This window comes from Budorcas taxicolor, chromosome 18, assembly GCF_023091745.1.
Source record: "Budorcas taxicolor isolate Tak-1 chromosome 18, Takin1.1, whole genome shotgun sequence".
Lineage (NCBI taxonomy): Eukaryota > Metazoa > Chordata > Mammalia > Artiodactyla > Bovidae > Budorcas > Budorcas taxicolor.
Window position 1 is genome coordinate 64,979,127 of NC_068927.1, and position 19,183 is coordinate 64,998,309.

Consider the following 19,183-nt stretch of genomic DNA (forward strand, 5'->3'; position numbering starts at 1 on the left):
GGCTTCAATGTTCATGGGATATTGCAGGCAAGAATATTGGAATGCATTGCCATTTCCTTCTCCAAAGAGTGCAGGCCAACTGCAGCATCCTCCCTGACGGTCTGTGTACTCACTCTCACATTCCAACTCTGCATACAGTGTATTCACATGGGCACCCTGAGCTGCCCAAGAGTCTCATCTGAATGGTGAGTTTGTGGAAGGTCCCTGGAAGGAAGTCAGAGGCTGAGTCCCAGGACTTCCCCACCCCTCACTCCCCAGCTCAGCTCAGGAACCCTTCCAGGTTTCACCAGCATCACTCTAGAATCCCAGTGTCCTGACCTTGGCCCCCACAAAGCTCCTGGGATTCAAGTGAGATATGGGTCCCAGGAGACCCAGGAGAACACACCTGCATGGTTCAGGGTCCCTTGGCCCAGACTCAGCCCTGGAAGTGAGAGATTTGCCACCAAAAGCTTGGGCTGATTCTCTCCCCATCAGGATCCGTGGTCCCTACTGCTGATGGAACCCTGTGGTTCCCATGAACTGGGGGCAGGGTGGGTGTCCCGCGCCCTCCTGCCATCCCCTCCCTGCCCTGGACACCTGGCCGAGAAGGAGAAGCTCAGAGAGGATGGAAGGCATGTGTGCAGCTCTGAGCGCCCAGTCGCCCCCGCCCCCGCCCTGTACAGATGAGGAGACCACGGGGCCCTAGAGGACAAACAGGATGTGGTCCCTGGGGGGCTGCCGCCAACCCTCGGGGTTCCCATGGCCGTGGACTCGCAGAGGGGGGCGGCGCCTCCGTGGACCCAGTGCCGACGTCTCCAGGCAGGGCTCAGGAGGCATCTCAGCCCAGACCTGACGTCTCAGCTCTTTCTGTTTCTGCCCAGTTTGACCACCTACTCTAGAGGGTGAGACCCAGGTTCTCATCCTGAATCAGCCCTGGACAGTCTGGCTCCAACTAGGACTCATAAGTTTATTTTCCCAGTCTCTTCCAGAATTGGAATTTACTTCTTGTCTTTGGTCAGTTCATAAATGGTTTTTTTTTTTTGGAAATTTTATTTATTTAAAAAAAGTTTTTTATTTTAATTTTTAATTTATTTTTAAAATGTAAATTTATTTATTTTAGTTGAAGGCTAATTACTTTACAATTATGTTTGGATGTTTTTTTTTTTTTCCATTTACTCAGATTTTACTTGATTTTTTCCCACACTGTTTCATCATCTTCCAGACATAGATATGTACATATTGTGTTAGATGTATAATTAGGTATTTCATTTTTTGGTGCTATTGTAAATGGTATTTTTAAAATTTTCAGTTCTAAATACCTGGAACAAACATAATATTTTTTTTCAGCTTTACAATATTATATTAGTTTTGCCATACATCAACATGATTCCGCCATGGGTGTACACGTGTTCCCCATCCTAAACCCACCTCCCACCTCCCTCCCCATACCATCCCTCTGGTCTTCCCAGTGCACCACCCCGAGCATCCTGTATCATGCATCAAACTTGGACTGGCGATTCATTTCTTATATGATATTATACATTTTTCAATGCCATTCTCCCAAATCATCCCACCCTTGCCCTCTCCCATAGAGTTCAAAAGACTGTTCTATACATGTGGTTCTCTCTTCCTGTCTCACATACAGGGCTATCATTATCGTCTTTCTAAATTCCATATATATGCATTAGTATACTGTACTGGTGTTTTTCTTTCTGGCTTACTTCACTCTGCATAATAGGCTCCAGTTTCATCCATCTCATTAGAACTGATTCAAATGTATTCTTTTTAATGGCTGAGTAATACTCCATTGTGTATATGTACCACAGCTTTCTTATCCATTCGTCTGCTGATGGACATCTAGGTTGCTTCCATGTCCTGGCTATTATAAACAGTGCTGTAATGAACACTAGGGTACACTTGTCTCTTTCAATTCTGGTTTCCTTGGTGTGTATGCCCAGCAGTGGGATTGCTAGGTCATAAGGCAGTTCCATTTACAGTTTTGTAAGGAATCTCCACACTATTCTGCATAGTGGCTGTACAAGAATGCATTCCCACCAACAGTGCAAGAGAGTTCCATTTTCTCCAAAACTCTCTAGCATTTATTGCTTGTAGACTTTTGGATAGCAGCCATTCTGATATGGAATTTACTTTTTATCTTTGGTCAGTTCATAACTTATTGCAGAGAACCTACTGTGTACCAGGCATTGGTGCCACAGAGCAGAAATACACTCATGACCCAGTAAACACATCTTCTGCAGTTGGGTGAAGAATTCAGATTCTGTAGAATGCAGGCATCAAATGCTAACATTCTAGTATTTTTTAAAAAGAAGATATATGAGAATAACTGGGGTTCGTGTCTACACTGTGAACATTCAGAAAAATGAAGATTATGAAATCTGTTCTCTGTACCTAAAGGACAAAAAAAAAAAAAAAAGATAATTAGGGGAAAAATGGAAACAGTGACAGTAGCAACACGGGAACCCCAGAATGTCTTCACTTTAAGCGATCCTGACATTTCTTGGTAAAAGAGTTCTTGGGCGGTTTAGTTCTAAGCCAGGAGAGACATCACACATAAGGAGCTCAATGAGCAACTAAAGCTCCATGGAGCTTGATCTTCACCCCACTTGCCAGCTCGGTTCACACCGAGGTCCTCATGGTGCTATCCTCTTCAGCCCTCCGCTTGGTTGAGCCAAGCCACATTGTGCCACCAGCTGATAACTTAAAAGGCACAAGATTCTCAAATCCTTGGCTTTGGTGAAAAGAGGCAAAAAAGACAAAACATGCAAATATTGATGGATGAGCACAACACATGCAAAGCCTCCCTGGGGCAAGTGATCTCTCTGCAGGCCTCAGTGATCTGGCGTGGACTGTCCAGTAGAATTCTCTGTGGTGACAGGACGTTTTAAACATCTGCTCTGTCCAGCACCATGACACCTGGCCACATGACGATACTGAGCACTTGAAATGTGGTGGGTGTGACTGAAGAACTGAATGCTCTACTTCATATCTGTGTAGAGTCATTGTCTGTGCCACGTGGCTGGGTGAGTACTTTATCGGCCAGTGCAGATCCAGACTAGGGGTATCTTGTCCTGTTTCTACCCCTGGAACCACAGCAACCTCAGGGCACACAGCTGGGAAAAGGCTGAAGGGGCTTCCCCAATGGCTTAGTGGTAAAGAATCCCCCTGCCATTCAAGAGATATGAGAGACGAAGTTTCGATCCCTGTATCAAGAAGATCCCCTCAAGAAGGGAATGGCAACCCACTCCAGAATTCTTGCCTGGAGAATCCCATGCACAGAGGAGCCTAGCGAGCTACACACCATCCATGGGGTCACAAAGAATCAAACATGACTGAATCACCATAGCACATAGACACGCAGCCTCATGTGGCAAGTAGCACCACACTGGATATCTCAAACAGAATATACTTCATCTTTCTTTGGCCAACTTGCATTGCTTTTATTATTGTTTCATGGAAAGCATTTTGTTTTAAATACAGCAGTGCGCACGTGTCAATCTTAAACTTCCAATCCATCTCTCCCCGCATCCTTCCCCTCTGTAACTCTAAGTTTGTTCTCTAAGTCTAGAAGTAGGTTTCCGTCTTGTAAACAAGTTCATTTTTGTAAACTATTACTGAACTATTATTTTATTTTAAACTGAATAATTTGAAGACTCAACTTGCAAATTTTTATGCTTTTCTGGAATTTTCAAAAAAGCAGAATGGTCATGGTAACCTACCCTGTGTAGGCAATTGATTAGAAGAACTTTTCCTAAAGGTGACATAGTTAAAATAGAGTACTAGAATAGCCAGGGGATTACTAAGAGGTGGTGGGATTTTTGAAGATGATCCTATAATTCTTGGACTCTACTCTTAACTTCAGAGCAGCTGGGCTGCTTTGGAGGAGGAGAAGGAGCGCCACGGAGGAACCCCTTTAGAAAGAGATGTAGCTCTTCAATTTATAACTCTTTGTGCTCAGAGGATGGGGCCAGGTCAGGGTCAGCATGGACTTGGTTTACATCAAATTCCTCATAGATACTGGTCTCGGTGAAGGGGTGCATGGGGCTCAGGGGAGTGGGAGTGAACAGTCCCTCAGATAGGGTCTTGTGGTTCAAGTGGACGAATATCACATCCTTCGCTGATGGGTCCTGAGAGGAAGGAGATGTGAATCATGGAATGAGATGTGATCTTCAAAGGCTGGAGCATGGGGCATTGGAGGGGCTCGGGCTATGGCAAGGGTTTGGCTGGGAGGATCCACCTCATCGTTCACTGTTCTGTCTTCCTTGGGCTCTCCTTCCATGATGGAACATCTGTGAATAGAAGAGATTCAAGGCTCTTGGGGTGGGCTGATTCTTCTAGACCTCCATATCTTTGGTGGGGACATCAAAGCCAAAAAAGCAGGGGTATGCCCCAGGTTGCTGAGTCTGTCTACTCCACTAAGTTAAAAAAAAAGAAAAGAAAAGAAAAACCGTCCCATAAATAAGCCCAGCCACTGACGGACTCCCTCAGGAATCTGTGCAAACCCACTGAGCCCATCCTACATCTTCCATTATGGACCATCCTCTAATGCATATCAGCAGATTCCCAAGATCACAAAGGGGAGAAGAACAGATGGCTGTGGTTGAAGGGAAGAACAGGGCTTGGAATGTCCCTGGTTGCCCACGGATTAAGAGTCCACCTTCCAGTGCGGAGAGTGTGGATTCTATCCTTGGTGGGAGAACTGAGATCCCACATGCCATGTGGCAACTATCCTCAGTGCTGCAACTACTGAGCCCACGAGCTCTGGAGCCTTGAACTGCACCCCCCACCGCAATGAGGATCCTTCATGCTGCAGCTGAGACCTGATGCAGCTGGTACAGGGAGGGAGGAGGGAAGGGGGATCAGGATTGGGAACACATGTATACCTATGGCAGATTCATCTTGATGTATGGCAAAACCAATACACTATTGTGAAGTAAAAAATAAACACATAAATAAATTAACACATATTTTCATAAAAAGAACATGGTTCCATTGTCCTCTGGAAGATATTGCCTCAGGGATTACAACAATGGAAATCAGTTTTTAACCTACAGGAAGTGAAAACGCCATTCTCTGCTATGAGCCCACCTCCCCCTGGGTCAGATGATGCTGTGCTTCCCTCCTTCAGACTTACGGTTGTCAGTAGAGCACCAGTGACAGTTTGGCTCTTCATACTTACTTTATGGGTAACCAGTGACAGACAAGAACAGCGAGGAAGATGCTGGTATAGATGAAGGCTACGGAGAGCCTAAGGAGAAGATGCAGCTGGCTGGAGTGGCCTTGAGGAAGCCGTGTCTCTGCCAACAAGCCAATGGAAGAAGGTCTGGTTATCCGTTGCTACACCCTGCCCCTACACACAGGAGTTACTGTATCCTTGTGTCAGCAGCTCTCAACCTGATCAGTATGGTCTCCACTTCACAGGAGGCAGCAAAGCATCCAGGAGAGATGCTAGCAGTGGATGGAGTAAATAGGCCATGCAAGACCAGCAGTGGCCTGAATCCAGGTCCCCTGGGCTCCCATGCAGTTTTTCTCTGCTGCCGATATGACAAGGCATGGTGCTTTTCCATGAATGGGGACTGCTTTAATCCTCCCTTTATTTCCCACTCCATCCACATATGCCTGGAATGGAATCCTCAAGAAGACACGACACTTCTATTTCTGAACTGTGGAATGTTTAGTTCATAAAACACTAGCAGAGGAATAGTACATACTGAAGGTGCTCCCTAAAATCCTCCCCTTGCCCCCGCATCCTTCCCCAAAGATGCTGGTTGAGTGAGGTTGAGCAACTCCCTCAAGCGTGGGGTCAAGGCACTCTGTCTCGCTTTGTTCAATGTAGAAATTCCCAGTCCCAGAGAATCAGTAACTCAGTGCCCCCTCTGGTTCTAGTACAGACCATGATCTCAAATGCTAACATGACAGGGACATTGAGGAACCCAAAGTCACAGAGATGGGAGGTGGTAGAACCAACATTCACACAGGAACCCTCCGTCTGCTCAGAAATTTGCTGAGATAGGAGACCGTCTTGCTTACCTTCTGTGGTGTGTGGATCCATGGTTGATGGCCAAGTACTTGTAGTGGATCCTAGGGGAGAAAGCCAGAAGGGGTGAACAGTAACCTTCCTCGACCCAACAAGGGAGGACTCTTGTTTCTGGAAGGCTGACCTCCTGCCTGTCCTTGACTGTCTCATCCCTCAGAGCACTGATGGGGCAGGGGAGAGCTTCTGGTCCCTCACTGTGAATGCGTTGAGTAGAACCTCCATTCAGGAGAAGAGTTGGTGGAAGGAGGTGGGAACGATATGCCTGGTGATGAAAGACAGCTGTAAGCAAGAGATATCCTCTCTGCTTCGTGAATGAGTACCAATGCTCCTTAATTGGAAAATCACCTGTATGTCAGAGGTGCTACTGGGAAAACATTAAGAGCAATGGTACGAGGCAATCTCAGATCCTCCTGAATGAGCCCAGTCTCTCCTCCTCCTGGGTCTACCCTGACCCTTTTCTTTATTTGCCTTGATTACAGGACTCTGATGTGGAGCATCCATACAGGAGGTGGAAGAGGGTTGAGATGCCATCTACCGAATCCCTTCCTGTCTCGTTCTCATTGCCTCCGTTTCTCCAGAAGCCCTAAGGTTCCCTGACGCCAGTATGGAGACGTTCAGAAGGAGCTCAGTGATACAGTAAGATATTATGGAAAAAGCCAAACGGCCTTCTTGACCACTGCAGTGTGATTTAGTGCATTTTAAAGCATGGGACTCTTCATGGGTTCTCCAGGCAAGAATACTGGAGTGGGTTGCCATTTTCTTCTCCAGGGGACCACCTTTAGTCAGGTCTCTTCACTATGACCCGTCAGGCTTGGGTGGCCCTGCACGACTGGCTCATAGCTTCCCTGAGGTATGAAGGCCCCTTCACCACTACAAGGCTGTGACCCATGAGGAGGAGATAGTGAAGGACAGAGGAGTCTGTGGTGCTGCAGTCCATGGAGTCGCAAATAGTTGGACACAGCTTAGCGACTGAACAGGAACAACAAAGCATGGGCCAGGAAGAGGCTCCTCACCTGTGACAGACAGGAGTAGTGGGTCGCTGGAGTCTGACCACGAGTAGGGAGAGCGAGTGAAGGAGCCGAGGCACCTGCAGACCCCGCTGTGGGCTGGGGTCCCAGGACCCAGAGGGAACTCTGCCTGGAGTGTTCTGCGGGGGCCTCGCCCTTCAGCGAGGAGGCGCCCAAGGTTCTCCCCATCCCTGAGCAGATGGAACTGGTCAAAGGCGCTCTCGGAGCTGCAGACCAAGGTCACGTTCTCTCATGACCTCACCACGGGCGCCCCCCTGGGCTGAAAGAGAGGGTTTCCTGGACAGACCTGGAAGGAGGAGACCTTGATCTCAGAGCACAAAGTAACTCGAGTCCTAAATAGAGGACTAAAGCAGGAAGTGTGCAACAAGAGAAGCGCTGCAGTGAGAAGGCTGCCTGCCGCCAGGAGAGAAAGACCACAGGAAGGGATACAGGGGAAAATCAGAAATAACTTTAAATATGGGGTGTCATTTAAAATCCTCTTGAACAACTTAATAATTGTTAAAATGGATTGTCATTTAATGTCCTTTTTTAAAGAAAGCGTATATGTATACATATGAATAACTGAATCACTCTGTTGTACAACAGGAATTAACAACATCTGAAATCAACTAGACTTCAACAAACATAAATAAAAAAATAAATTTAAAAAATCACACATGTGCAGTTCTCTTGAAATAAATGGAACCTACTAACTATTGCTGGGACTATCAGAAAACATGGCATTGACCCAGAAGCAGAGATTATGGAGTGGAAATTGCCAGAATCTCATTCGATCTTTGACCACCTCATTCTTGAGGACATGTTCAGGGCTGCCATGCCCACCCCCAGGGGCTGGAAGGGAGGGGCCTCAGTGGGAGGGTTGGAGGGACCACTCCCCCCGTCTTTGTGTAGAAGGATGCGTTAAACTACAGGGCTGAGCAAAGTCAGGGTGTCGACCTCCATCTCAATCACCCAGGGGCTGGACTGCAGGGCATCTGGTACCACAGTGTGCTGCTGACAGAGGAAGGGAGCTCTGACATGAAAGAGGGAAACCATGCCCTTAACCAGCAATCATTGACTGCCTGAGCGGGGAACTGCCCGGGTCCTTGCTCTGGTACATTTTTCTCTGTTGGTCATTCTTTCACGTTCTCACTCCATCGCTCTGTCACTGGCTGTGTCTTCCCCTTAGCACACGGCAGGGACTCTGTTCTCTTTTCCCTTCTGCTTTCACGCCTACCTCTCTCTGCTTTCATCCCTCTCCCGAGTTTGTGAGTGTCTCTGCACGCCTGACATTCTTTCCTGGTACTGATGCTGGACTGGACACCAGACCTTCTTGACACAGAGAGCAGCACTGGTCTGGCCACACTCACCTGAGATGATGATGTCCACGGGGTCGCTGGGAGTTGACCACACATAGGGGGAGCAGCTGAAAGAGCCGTAGCATCTGTAGGTGCCCGCACTCGCCAAAGTCATGGGGCCAATGGAGAAGTCAGCTGAAGCATGCCCACCAGTGAGCATCTGTCCACGACTCTGGAAATTCCCTGTGCTATTTTCTTGGTGCAGGATAAACTTGTCAAACCACAGCAGTGACTGACAGTGGAGGGTCACATTCTCTCCCGCACACATTAGAGGGCTGGGGTGGGCTGAGATGGAGGGTTTTGTGAAGATACCTAGGGGCAAAGAGCTTGTGAGCTTCAGTGAGTCACCCCACCTCGGTGCTTCCCCTGACATCTGAAGGTGGGAAAAATGTCCCCGTGAACCATCAAAGCCAATTACCCTTCCTATCTGTTCTGGTGCATTTTCTTTAGCCTTGTTCTCGGGCTCTGGCTCATGCTTTTCTGTTTCTCTTTGCTCAAGTCCTCCAGCCTCCTCTGTGTTTATTGTAAGCTCTTTAGCTGTTGGATCTGCTCTCAGCTTCAGGCATGCATACTCAGACACTTCTGTCCTGTCCAACTCTGCAACCCCATGAACCATAGCCTGCCAGGCTCCTCTGTCCATAGGATTCTCCAGGCGAGAATACTGGAGTGGGTTGCCATGCTCTCAGCTTCATCCTGTTCCTAATATGTGTGGTGGGGAGCTGGGTGGTTCTGACGATGCATTCCCTGGCTCCGTTCACACTCATCTAGAATGTGAGTGATGACTGGCAGGAGATTGGAAAGGAGGCGAAGAAAAAATGGAATATTTCCCCATCTGTGACCCCCACCTCATGCCTCTGAAAACTTTCCTGGGACTCCAGCCTGGGGCTCCAGCTCCTTCATATGGGATTACAGCTCCCTACTGGGTGGCAGGTGCTGGATCAGGTTCTTTTCCCATCCTCCCTGCTGGCAGGCAGTGGCAGCATCCTGTCTAACTAATGCCTAGGGAGGCTCCTCCTTCCTTTTCTAGAGCACCTCATCTATTCAACACCCTGAGTTTAAACTCTGAGAGTGGGTTCTCTTTCCTTGTTCACTTCTGGCTGGAAATCCTGAGTAAATCTTGGAACTCCTAAGGAACTTGGATCTAGGATGGATTGCCTACATAGACAGCTGTCCTGGGCTGGGCTGGACCTCTCCTACCTGTGACCACAATCTGCAGGGGGTCACTCTGTCTGTAAAACACAGGGAGAGACCTGTGAATCTGGAACATGTGTAGGACCCGGCATGTTCTCTGGTCACCGGGCCAAGGGTGAAGTTGTTGAAATGATTTCCATGGAGCTCGGGCAAACTGGCCCATCTGTTTTGAAGAGTCTGAATCTCCTAAGTGGAGAACGGACATGACACTGAAGAGTCACAGTCTGTCCTAAGGGAACCATGGGGCTTGGCCAAGCTGACATAGAGGGCTTGTCATATTCACCTAGGAAAGAAGGAGTCACAGGTTTTGAGAGGAAAATAGGAATGGTCCCCTCTCCCCACTGGTCTTGTGGGAGTGCTTCCTCTTCAATTCTTCCAAGGCACCAACCCTAAAGCATATTACCATGATACTCAAGGACACCTGGGGCTTGGGAACAGACAGAGACACAGTCAACCCAGGACAGACATCACGGAGAGTCTAAGAATATGATTCTCAGCAGTGATTCTGATCAGAAGAACTCCTTGGGTTGACAAAATGTTGAAAACTCTCTCAAAACACAAAACACTGGGGATTCCTGGGTGGTCCGGTGGTTAGGACTCAGCATTTTCTCTGCAGAGGGCCCGAGGTGAATCCCTAATCATGGAACTGAGGTCCTACATGCTGTGTGATGCAGGCAAAAGAAAACACCACAAAAAACATGATGCATGGAAAAGAAGTGAGAGGGCTTCCCTGTTGGATTTGTTGTAGCTCAAACGGTAAAGAAACTTCCTGCAATGCAGAAGAGCAGGGTTCAGTCCCCAGGTAGGGAAGATCCCCTGGAGAAGGAAATGGCAACCCTGTCCAATATTCTTGCCTGGAGAATTACATGGACAGAGGAGCCAGGTGAGCTACAGTCCGTGTGGTCGCAAAGAGTCTGATAAGACTGAGCGACTAACAGTAACACAGGTAACAAGTGAAAAAGCCACTTGACTGAAAAGAAGGAAATAAAGCTTGACCCTCGCTCCTTTGTTAGCTAACCTACATCAAATCTGTGACAAGGTCCAGGTGTCCCTGCCTGATGACCAGACCCTTCCCAGGGGTCAGGTTCAGCGGGCGTCTTGCAGTTACTGTTGTTAAGGGCCAGTTGGAGATGCCACGAGCCACCTTGTAGGGGAGGGTCTGTGGGCTGCAGCCTCTTGCTTCCCTCTCATGATAGAAATGGCACTCAGTGGGCCTAGCTCCCAGCTCCCTGACTTCACACTGTGCCTTCAGGTCCAGGGCCCAGTACTGGGCTAACCTCTGGGGAGTGTGAAGATGAGTATCAAGGCCAATAGGAGGACCTGGGATCCACAGGACACACGGCTCTCACTGTACTCACAGGGAGCTCAACCCGGACCCCAGTGTCATCTGCATCAGCCCCAACTGCTCTGCTCAACAGAGAAATAAGGGATGGGGAGGACTCACCCACAGCTGCCCAGATCCTTAGACTCACACAGAACCCTAGAAGGAAAAACAAGTCAGAGATGGCTTGTCCCGATGGACCACACACTCTTTGGACCCTCATGCAGGGAACCTGGTCAGTGGTGCGAGGACCTCCCGATATCCACCATTACCCTCTCACCGTGTCTTTCTGGACTCACAGAGACTCAGGTGGCTGAGGAGTGTGGGGCACATGGCTCTACTTCTCTGAGACAGGATGCAGAACTGAGCAAAGCTGACAGAGTCACAGGATGCGGAATGCAGGTGGTGCTGTTGGTACCATCAGCCTGGCTCATGTCACATGGGAAGATGGCCAGCCTCTTCTCACGCCAGGGATGGAAGTCTGACTTGAGCCCCATCATGGAGCATGCCTCATGACCCGATCGTCAATTTTGTTTCTCTAAACACTGTAAACCTAAGAGGATTCAGACAGATCTTGCTGCCTTTAGGAAGTAGTAACGGTGATTCAGTGTATAGCATGCAGGATGCTTTTCCCAAGCTCATGATAAATTTCATTCACCTTACTCTTTGCAGAAGAAAAATCACATGTTCCTGCCTCATATGTCAGGCTCAGTGCAGGTTGCCAATTAAAGACTCATTAATGGAGACTTTGATTATGCATTCTTATGAGACGACAAAAATGCATATTATCAGTTCAGTTCAGTTGCTCAGTCGTGTCCGACTCTTTGTGATCCCATGAATTGCAGCACACCAGGCCTCCCTGTTCATCACCATCTCCCGGAGTTCACTCAGACTCACGTCCATCGAGTCCGTGGTGCCATCCAGCCATCTCATCCTCGGTCGTCCCCTTCTCCTCCTGCCCCCAATCCCTCCCAGCATCAGAGTCTTTTCCAATGAGTCAACTCTTCGCATCAGGTGGCCAAAGTATTGGAGTTTCAGCTTTAGCATCATTCCTTCCAAAGAAATCCCAGGGTTGATCTCCTTCAGAATGGACTGGTTGGATCTCCTTGCAGTCCAAGGGACTCTCAAGAGTCTTCTCTAACACTGCAGTTCAAAAGCATCACTTCTTCAGTGCTCAGCCTTCTTCACAGTCCAACTCTCACATCCATACATGACCACAGGAAAAACATTAGCCTTGACTAGACAGACCTTAGTCGGCAAAGTAATGTCTCTGCTTTTGAATATACTATCTAGGTTGGTCATAACTTTATAGCTCTTTGAAAATATTTAAAAAATTCTATATTGTACTATATGTGATTAAGAAATGAACCTACTGTGTTAGTTCCAGATATACAACAAAGTAATTCAGTTATACATATACATGCATCTATTGCTTTTAAAATTCTTTTCCCACTTAGGTAGTTACAGAATATTAAGTAGAATTCTCTGTTTTATACAGTAGGTCCTTGTGGTCATCCATTTTTAATATAGCCATGTGTATATGTCAATCTCAAACTTCCAATCTAACCTCCCCCTGACACTATCCCCCCTGGTAGCTGTAAGTTCCTTCTCTGTGAGTCTGTTTTGTAAATAAGTTCAGTTTTGTAGATGTCACAAATAAACGATATCATGTGATATTTGTCTTTCTCTGACTCTTCTTCGTCTGAAATTATTTCGTGACTGTGAGTGGAGACTTTGCACACAGACACTCTCTCTGTCTCTCTCTCTTCCTCCCTTTCCAATCCAAGGACCCACACATGTACACAAATATAATGTGTGTAAAGATGACTGTGGCGTTTTGTTGGGAGAGGATTTGTTCTGCCTGAAAAGGGGGACCACCTTGCTTCCTAGATACTCAGATGAACACAAAATATGTCAAGTGGAGACTTCCAAGCTCCAGGATGCTTGAGTGATGGGCGTGTCCACAACAATCAACTCCAAACTGGGACAAAATGGCCCAGCTGTTTCAGGATGCCAAGGGCAGACATACACCCAGTTCAGCTGTTGTTCATAGACAGGAAAGAACCTCAGTAAGGGCAATGATTCCACACCGTTTTGCTGCGGGTGGGGTTCATTAACATTAGTGATGCTCCCTAAGGAATAAATCTGGTCTCCTCTTGATCAGTATGTATGTATTGGAGTAACAGTAGAGTCACCCTTCTTAAACTGTCCTTTTATTTCCTTAATATCATGTTTCAGAATTGATCTGTATTCTTTGTCATTTCAGTTTGTGCATTTTTACTGCCATGTAACGTTTCATTGCAGATATATAAACCACACATTTTTAAAATTTTCAAATCTTTATTTATTATTTATTATTATTATTATTTTCAATAGAAATTTATTTATTTTAATTTGAGTCTAATTTTTACAATATTTGTACAGCAAATTGATTCAGCTCGACATTTATATTTTTTTCCATTATGATTTATGGCAAGATACTAGATAGAATTCCCTGTGCCATATTGTAGGACCTCATTCCTTTTTTAATATATATTTATGGGGTAGTTTTATTTTTATTTTTTTTAATTTAAATTTATTTATTTTAATTGGAGCTCATTTTTTACTCATTCTATGTATAAATAGATTTCATCTGCTAATCCCAAGCCTCCAGTCCTTCCCTCCTTGGCAACCACAATCCTGTTCTCTATGTCTGTGAGTCTGTTCCTGTTTCATTGATATGTTCCTTTTAGATTCCACATACGGGTGATATCACAGGAAAATTGTCTTTCTCTTTCTGTCTGCTTCCATTAATATGTTAATCTCCAGGTCCATCCCTGCTGCTGCAAATGGCATGATTTCATTCTCTAAATGTCTGAGTGGTGTCCATTCTCTGTGTGTATAAACACATGCATCTTCTTTATCCATTCATCTCTCGATGGACAACTAGGCTGTTCCCATGTCTTGGCTATTGTAAGTTTTGTTGCTGTGAACATAGGGGTGCATGAATCTTTTGAAGGTATAGTTTTTTTCCAGATATATGCTCAGGACTGGAATTGTTGGATCATATGGAAACTCTGTTTTTCATTTTTTGAGGAACTGCCGTACTGTTTTCCATGGTGACTGCACCAGCTTATGCTCCTCCAACAGTGTAGGAGGGTTTCCCTCTCCTCCACATGCTCTCCAGCATCTATTATTCAAGTGTCTAATGATGGCCATTGTGATCGGTATGAGTGGTCCTTGCAGTGTCGATTTGCCTTTCTCTACTAATTAGCAATGCTGAGCCTCTTTTCATAGGCCTATTGGCCATCTGCCTATATTCTTTTATGCCACAGATATCAATTGTGAGAGTGACATCTATGGATATTGTCTGAAATGAATGACACCTCTGCTAATGTCTCATGGATGTGTTCTGATTCCAACCTCATGTTGCTTTCAAGGGACAGAGTGATGAGGTCTTCAGGAAAAGAATAGTGTCTTTTTTTGGAAAGCCAGGACACTAACGAGATGGTGAACTTGTGCCCCAAAGAATCATCTTACTTGAGTTAGATGGGCTTTTTGGGGAGTGAGAGGTATGGTCAGGCAGTGTTTACTGAATGTAAAATAACCCTAGCCCATGGGGAAGAAAATTCCAAGGAGAAGAGGGAACAATACAGATTAAACACCCACGTGTGAACTCACACTTTCACACTTACACACACACACACTTACACACAAACACACAATAAAAGAGGAGGAGGTGCAGCTGGTTGTTGCAGTGTTTTAATCAACTAATTAATGTCTGTGCTAGCTCTTCGTCGCTGTGCACAGGCTTTCTCTAGGATGTGGGAAGGGGAGTTGCTCTTTGCTGTGGTGTAGGGTCTCTCATCGCTGTGTCTTCTCTTGTTGTGGAGCACCCAATCTAGGCACATGGGCTTGTGGCCCACGGGCTTAACTACCCCGAGGCATGTGGAATCTTCCTGGTCCCGGAATCGGACCTGTCTCACCCACATTGGCAGGCATGTCCCAACCACTGGACCACCAGGGAAGTCCTGTTGCAAGCTTTTTTTTTTCCCCCTTAATTAATTTATTTTCAGTTTAAGGACAACTACAATATTGTTAGCTTCTGCCATACATCAACATGGATCAGCCATAGCTACACTTATGTCCCCTCCAATGTGGAAATCTTTTAATCCTGGAATCCTTTGTTCTTGAAGCTGTCTATGCAGGTCTGGTCATAATGTCCCTTTAAGGCCCTGACAAGACAAAAACGTTCTGTCTGTTCTGCCACTTTTTATCTCTATACGAATGGGAAAGTGTTATATCTTTTAAGTTCAGAGCCTTGAGAACAGTTTAGTCCCTCAGTCGTGTCTGACTCTTTCTGATCCCATGGGCTGCAACCCGCCAGGCTCATCTGTCCATGGGGGTTCTCCAGGCAAGCATGCTGGGGTGGGTTGCCATTTCTTTCTCCAGGAGATCTTCCCAACCGAGGGATCAACTCAGGTCTCCCGCATTGCAGGAAGATTCTTTATCCTCTGAGTCACCAGGAATGCCCACCAGTAACATAATGCAATTCAATATTTCCTCCCACAATTAACATTGCCATTGTTTTCCATTTACTTTAATGTGGACATGGTGGGAGACTGGCATCATGCTTTCACTCTAAGTGTAGCATAACACCGACGTGGAATATACCATAAATTTAAAAATAGAAGTATGAATACAATGCTAGATTTCTAATAAAAAAATAAAGATATGCAACAAGCAGCAAAGATTTACTGTATAGCAGAGGGAGCGATAGTCAATATCTTGTAATAACCTAAAATGGAAAATCATCTGAAAAATAATGTATGCGTGTTTGTATAACTGAAAATCACCTTGCTGTGCACCTGAAACATTGTAAGTCAACTACATTCAATAAAATATGTAGATGATGACATTAAAAATGGAACCAGTGAAATAAATAAATTTTAATATGAAATGAAAGAAAATGAAGTCACTAGTCGTGTCTGACTCTTTGCAACCATATGGACTGTAGGCCGGCAGGCTCCAATGTTCATGGGATTTTCCACATAAGAAAACTGGAATGCATCACCATTTCCTTCTCCAAATAGTGCAGGCCAACTACAGCATCCTCCCTGATGGTCTGTGTACTCACTCTCACATTCCAACCCTGCATATGGTGTATTCACATGGGCACTCTGAGCTGCCCAAAAGAGTCTCAACCCAGATGGTGAGCTTGTAAAAGGTCCCTGGAAGGAAGTCAGAGGCTGAGTCCCAGGACCTCCACACCCCTCAATCCCCAGCTCAGCTCAGGAGCACTTCCAGGTTTCATCAGCATCACTCTAGAATCTCAGGTCTCCCACCTCACCCCTTACCAACTTCCTGGGACTCAAGTGAGATATGGGTCCCAGGAGACCTGGGAGGACCCACCTGCACGGCTCGGGGGCCTCTGGCCCAGACTCAGCCCTGCAAGTGAGAGATTTGCCACCAAAAGCTTGGGCTGATTCTCTCCCATTCAGGATCCCTGGCCCCTCATGCTGGAGTCCAGGCCTGGTGGATCCAGGGTAATTCGAAGGGGAGACGGAGTAAGCGAGGAAAAACTTGCTTATTTAGAAGTATAAAAGAGATTAGGAAGAAATAGTATAGTAGGAACATTAGTGGAGAAAAGATGCTGAATAACTTGGTTTACATGGAAAACCAATAAAGTTCCAAGACAAGGAACTTGCATCATCTACATTAGGCCTCTGGCGCCCGTTTGAATAGCAGAGGGTGCCCGGCCTTGGGCTCCCTGTCTCATGGATCTTAGAAGCTGGGACAAGTAAGTAGACATGGTGAACCTCCACGTCCCAGATGGGAATTCAGCCTGAAAAGGAGAGGGAGGGAGATGCAGAAAGAGCAAGAGAGAGAGAGACACGAGGGGAGTCAGATTTCCAAGAAACTAGTTCGAGAGATTAGTCCGAGAAACTGGTCCATCCTTTATTGTTCAGAAGGATTTTATACTTTTGATTGTACATAGAGATCAATGGATAATACAAAATTATGTAGTGTCAACAGCCCTGACTCTTATCGAGACCAGGCTTTCTCTCTGCATACCTAGTTGTATACATAAGTCTTAGGTGATTTACATCATCTTGCAGCCAGAAGGCCAATTAACATTTTATGGCTCTTTTCTGATAAGAGTTTGTCAACCAGAAGACTTATTTGCCTCAACAGTGTTCTTCCCAAAGTCTGGTGCCACTCTCAGAAAGCACTAAATAAAGTTACATTCTTACATAGCAAAGATACAACATTTTATAACAAGAAAGTGGAGTACAGTGATTTATAACAAAGAGAAAATTAATTAACTCAAAAGTCTAGTATTGCTAACATCAAAACTGCTATATTCCTATTTCTGCATCCTGATTACATTGATTAATATCTTCCCAGGTGCCTAAAAGATAAAGGATATGGAGGCCTGGCAGCAAACATTAACTCAACAAACTCTTCACCAAACTAATTCCTAACTCTAAAAGGCTCTATATCTTTAAGATGTTTTGAGCTTCATGCCTCTCATGGTTGGGGGCTGTAAACAATCCACAAGTCATAAGTCCGGGCACACCTGTCAGATAAGTTAGAAAGCCATCAAAGGGGTTTAAGCCGAGACATTCCTTTTATATGCAGGAGACTGTTAACTGGAGCCCTAAGTTAATTCCTTTTAGAGGCAGAAGAGTGGAAAGCACAGTACAATAAGGCAGACAGACTCTGGTTTTGTGGGGTAGATGTTCAGGAAAACCCAGGGGGAACCCCTGAAGCCTGACATGCCTTGCCCATCAGGCCTCTCCACATGACTTTGTCATGGGTGGGATTTCCCGTGCTGGCTCCCAGCACCCTCAAGCTGTCTGAGCCCTGAGGTTCCCGTGAGCTGGGGGCAAGGTGGGTGTCCCTTGCCCTCCTGCGGTCCCCTCCCTGCCCTGCACATCTGGCTGAGGAGGAGAAGCTCAGAGAGGATGAAAGGCATGTCTGCAGCTCTGAGCACCCAGCCGCCCCTGCCCCCACCCTGTACAGATGAGGAGACCACGGGGCCCTAAAGGACAAACAGGATGTCTCCCCTGGGGGGCTGCTGCTGCCCCTGGGGTTCCCACAGCTGTGGACTCACAGCAGGGGGTGGCCCTCTGTGGACCCGGCACCGATGTCTCCAGGCAGGGCTCAAGAGGCATCTCAGCTCAGGCCTGAGGTCTCAGCTCTTTCTCTTTAAATGTCTTTATTGAAAATACTAGTTTCATTATTTATTTTTAATTTATGGATTTTCCTATATTGTATTTTCTTTTCCCTGTATGTATGCACTGCCAAGTTCCTTGAACATGTAACTATTTTTTAAAATTTATGTATAGTTGGCTTACAATATTATATTAGTTACAGGTGTATCACATAGTGATTCGGTATTTTCAGAGATTACACAGAATACAAAATTTATAAAATATTGACTATATTCCCTGTCCTGGACATTATAACCCTGTGACTTATTCATTTTATAAATGGTTGTTGGTGTTTCTTAATCCTCTCTACGTACTTTGCTGCCCCTCACACCCACCCCTCTCCCATCTCCCCTCCAGTAACGACTAGTTGCTTCTTTGAATCTGTGAGTCTGATTCTTTTTTGTTATATTTGTTCGTTTATTTTATTTTCTTAATACTTATTATTGTTTATCTGGATGCATCAGATCTGAGATGTGGAACACCGTATCTTTGCAGTTGCAGCTTGTGAGATCTGGTTCCCTGACCAGGGATTGAACCTGGACCCCCTGCATTAGGAACCCAGAGTCTTAATCACTGGACCATCAAAGAAATCCCTATTTGATTTTTAGATTCCACATATAAGTGAAAACATACAGCATTTCTCTTTCCCTGTCTGACTTATTTCACAAAACATAATGCCGTCCAAGTCAATCCATGTTCTCAAAAGTCAGGACTTTGTTCTTTTTAGAAAGCTGAGGGGACTTCCCTGGAGGCTCAGTGGTACAGAATCCGCCTGCCATCACAAGAGACATGAGAGACCTGGGTTCGATAGGCGGAGAAGATCCCCTGGAGAAGGGAAGGGAAACCGATTCCAGGATTCTTGCCTGAAGAATCCCATGCACACAGGAGCCTGTGCAGCTACAGTCCATGGGTCTCAAGAGTCGGCCATGACTGAGTTGACTTAGCATGCATGTGTTCAGCCTCATATGGTTAGTGGCACCACACTGGCTATCTCAGAGTATACTTCATCTTTTTTTTTTTGCCAACTAGCATTATTATTTTTTCATGGAAAGCATTTTATTTTAAATATAGCAGTG

General features: G+C 46.0%; 1 pseudogene; it reads right to left on the minus strand.

The window, feature by feature from the left end:
• Positions 1–3,935: 3,935 nt before the first annotated feature.
• On the minus strand, positions 3,936–11,244 carry LOC128064083 (putative killer cell immunoglobulin-like receptor like protein KIR3DP1; annotated as a pseudogene).
• Positions 11,245–19,183: the final 7,939 nt, after the last annotated feature.